Source organism: Myotis brandtii, unplaced genomic scaffold (genome assembly GCF_000412655.1).
Source record: "Myotis brandtii unplaced genomic scaffold, ASM41265v1 scaffold567, whole genome shotgun sequence".
Lineage (NCBI taxonomy): Eukaryota > Metazoa > Chordata > Mammalia > Chiroptera > Vespertilionidae > Myotis > Myotis brandtii.
The window spans coordinates 2,547,455-2,552,211 of NW_005370116.1; positions in this window are offsets into that span (position 1 = coordinate 2,547,455).

A 4,757-nucleotide genomic window follows, 5' to 3' on the forward strand; every position below is an offset into this window, starting at 1 on the left:
GGCTGTTTTCAGGCTGGCGGGTGACTGAAGCTCCCAACCTCTCCTTTTTTTCTTTTTTTTTATTCTGGGATTTATTTACCTTCTATGGCTGTCACTGGAGCTGAGAGCCAGCTTTAGCTCTGAGGCTCAGCTCTAGCTCTGAGACCTCGGCTGCTGAAAGCAGGTATCTGGGCTTTGTTTAGCTTCTATAATTGAAACACTGTTGCAACTCCAGCTCTGAGGCCCGGCTGGCTGAAAGCAGGTTTCTGGGGATTGTTTAGCTTCTATAATTGCAACATAGTTGCTTAGAGTGCAGCTCAGAGCTGGGTGGCAGCAGGCGGGGAACCTTGGCTTCCTCCGTCACTGGAGCAAGCAAGCCTCCTGTTCGCTTCAGCTGCCTGGCTGCCGGCTGCCATCTTGGTTGGCTGTTAATTTGCATATCGCCCTGATTAGGCAATGGGAAGCGTGTCGGAGGTACAGTTAATTACCATGTTTGTCTATTATTAGATACGATATAACTCTACCCATATCAATATTAAGGAGATTTTTTAACAATTAAAAAGAATAAGAGGAAACTGTACATATTAAAAGTATTTTATAATCTATATATTTTCCAAAGCATTTTGGGGTGAAATTACTATTTTGATAGTTTTAGTTTATTCCTTTCTATATCTATCTAGAAAGTGTCTCCTGGTCACTGACTTTATGTAGGCACTGTAATAGGTACTGGGATTTAAGTAGTGGATATACAGTAATATAGTTCCCCTCACATTATATAAAATCTTAAATTTATTGTTTTTTTACTGCAGTGAACAGATTAAACTATTATTTCAGTCTTGTCTGATGAAAAATATTATGAACTTAAATAACAATATTAGTATAGCCAGTAGTGTATAGATATAAAATCAAAACGAAACAGTAAGGGATCCAAATCCCTAAAATTAAGTTCCTAGCCCCTTGTACATAGTAGCACTTCTTGTAGACTATATATGATAGTTACTCATTACATTAAAACTATGTGTTTAGCATCCGCCTTTTAAGAGAAAAGCTTTTTAGAGACAGTACAGTAAATTATTTTCCCTTTCCACCTAGAAATGTCATAGTATATGGAATTTAGTACACATTGAATATCTGCAACTAAGTTAAAGTGAAATATCATATTGATTAGCAATTGATTTGTGAAAAACTTATCCTATTTTACTGCAACTTCAACATATAAAGCCTTAAGAAATGATTGTAGTCATCATTTAAAGATAGGACATAATGGCTTACAGATTAAAAACTGCTTTGAGATCCAAGTGCAACTCGTGTAAATATGATCTCATGTTATTCAGCAACATAAATATATCTCAAAATCAGAATAGAACATTTTTAATTCATAAAACCTATAACTCAAAGAAATAGCTCTATCATGTTATTTCAATTTCTATGAACCATGCTACTCACAAATACATAGTTGGATGAGCTATCTTGTTCCACCATATGAATTTCATGTGTCTTATTTGTTAGTTACTGATGATACTGGTTGAAATATTTTTAATAACAATCATAACACAAATAAAATTTCTACTTGTTAAATAGTACAATTTAAGATTATTCCAGAGATAAGGCTGTTTCATTCTGAAAAACCTGAAAAACAAACTTGATTACAATGAAGAGAATATAAAGGCTTCCTACAAGATGTTATATGCTGAATAAAAAATAATAGGCACTTAATCTTGCAGTAAGCTAGAATAAGTTGTATATTTACTTTTTGCCCTTACATTTTCATTATAAAAGCAAAGAAAAAATAAAAAAACTAAATTTAGTAACCACTTACATTCACAGTGTTACACAATTGCAAAGGTCATTATCTTAACACAATAAGCAGAACTATTCAGGTACACCTGTTTCTGAGTTGCACTGAGTGCCTGAATAACCTTACTAAGTTAACACAAGTTCTTTGAATCTCAGATTCTGTATTAGCAAAATGGGATAATAATACAGAATTGTTATGTGGATTCCATGAGATTAAGTATGTGAAGTGAGCAAGACAATGCTTACACAATAATTAGTAGCAATAGTGCTTATTAAGCAGTCATGGTTATCTGACCATAAATATCGTCACTAATATATTTCTATGACTGTACTGCTTAACTCCTTACTAGTAAATGTTAAAAAAATCAAATTAATGAAGAGGGATAGAAAAAAGTGATGTAAAGTAGCTTTTCTAACCTTGATGTTTTTGAAGCTTTGATGTGATATGATATTGACTCCAGGGCATGTGTTGGAGCTTTTCTGGGTTTGATATTCCCCGACCTTCTCTGACATTCTTCTGACCCTCCCAGCAGTTTTTCTCCAGCTCTCTTCAACATTTCCTCAGCTTCCTGGCTGTGCTTCAATACTCTTGGAAAATTTCCCAGACGATTTACAAAAGATCGTGTAGAGTAAGAACCTCAGGGTCACAGACTTAGAAGAGGTGATTCTGAAGGGCAAAATAAGACTATCCGGTACAAAAGTTATTCATGAATTAACAGAGAAGCTTCAACTAAAAGAAAGTATTATTGTTTTGAATAGAATAAACAGGTGAGGATTTTATACAGTCAAATAAATCATCTATGGATAAGGAAATTGAACTGAGTGAGAATGATTTTGGAGTATTTTATTTTAATAGTGATTATTTCAGGTTGCATAGTTCGTATAAGGTCTCTTCTATATGCATGCACAAGGAGAGACTGATATATCCAAAGCAAACTAAATATCTTTGGCATTTCCATTATCAGTTTAATAAAATAGCTAAAACATAAACCAAGGCCCCCAAAAAAGATCACAGTTCCAAATTTAAGCTTTCCTATAAGAATATATGTGTGTGTATGTGTATGTATATATATATATATAATAATAGGAATTATCAAAATAAACATTTTAGAACAAAACTCATGGGAAGTAATGTGGATTGTAATATAAAAGAACTTTAAAATGATTGAAATGGTAATTCACTTGGATTAGGCAATAGTTATAAGTATATAACACTTATGTTATATTACACCATATATATTGTCCTGTTCTTTTACCTCATAAATGATAATTGTATGCACTTAATTTATGTGCCTCAGCTACTAATAGTACTGTTTTTGTTGGTCCTGTTTATGTGGGACAATACTACTTACCCTGCCTTACCTGGAAAGCCATCAGTGCTCTTAAAACTATGTGCTGGATCTACTAAAAAATTCAGGGATGGAAAATCAGGGAAGGCTATTGATATCCTGTTGATTCAACTCATAAGGCCCCTCAAATTTGAAGACCGCCAGTCCGTGTTTACCCGGAGTCATGAGCTGTTTCTCTGTGAAAACTGAAAAGGCCAGTTCCAAAGATCTGGTTTTGTTTGGGGTTCACATAGATGTATAGACTTCTGAAGTATTAGCACCTACCAGAGAGTTTGCCTCTTGTTCCCAACTCCTATTTCTAATCAGGCAGAATGACACTCCCATCTTTATTAGTCCAAAGGGCATATTCTCTCTCTCTCTCTCTCATTACTTATTTCTGGACTTAGCTTTCACAAAAGTTTGGAAGAGCCCCATGGTTCCTTGATTTTATGGTCTTGAACAAATTCCTTAATAAAATATTTGCAAAGGATTTAGCTATCCACTGCAAAAGCAATTGGATATGATAGAAAGTAGATACATACACACACACATATCTCAGTGTTTTTTAACTATTTTGCTTTATAAGGCATTATCTTTCTCTCTCTGTCCTCAAAAGATATTATCCTGAACTTAAGTCCCCCCATTTAACAAATAACTATTTATTGAGCTCCCTTTGTAAGCAAGATGCTATGTTAGGTGAAAAATACACAGTAGTAATAAAAAAAAAACATGGTTGCTATTATCATGGTAATCACGGAGTAGTGGGGAAGATAGATAGCAAAGAAATATGCATGCAATTATCATTTACGAGGTAGAAGAACAAGAAGATATATAAATGGATTCCACCACAAAACAAAGTAGGAATACTTTATTTATACTCTGGAAGCTCAAAACCTAGGCTGCCAGGAGCTCATGCAGTACATAAAAATCCTGCAGCAGATGAACAATTATCCTAAATAATAAGGCAGAAAGGAACCCAGTGATGAATTAGACTTCGTTCCTTATGTCTAGGAACTAATGATTTCTGTCGAAGAGAAGAAAAGCCAGCTTTATGGAGAAGATGGCATTTAGATGGAAACATAGAGGACGGGTGATAAAGAAATAGGGTAAAAGGCACTAGCTGCCAGGCAGAAAGTTTAACTTTCACACCTAACCCTTATTTTATGCCCTTTGGATTCCAGAACTAATTTGGTTTGTGTACATGCTCCACTATCCCTGGTGCTTGCTGGTGACTGCTCCCCACCTAAAAAGTGTGCCTAGGATGGGCGATAAAAAGACAAAAGTGATCACTTCTACCATTCTTTTGCTGAGTAAGATTTTCTCTTACCAGTAATCTCCAAAGAAATCCTTAAACATTTAAGAAACTGTTACAAATAACCCCACATTTGGAAGCTAATGAAACTTGAAAAAAATGATACCTATCAACATTTAATAATGTTTACTAGTAATCAAACTAACTGGTATTCAGGGAACCCTATTGATCCTCTTAACTTAAAACCTATCTGAGGCACTTCCATTTAGGCCTCACCCATTTTTCTCTAACTCATGCTGTATTGGTTCTAATTCTTTAGCTGATAGTGGATACAAATAAGTTAATTGTGTTATTATTATTAGAAATATATATATATGTGTGTGTGTGTGTGTGTATATATA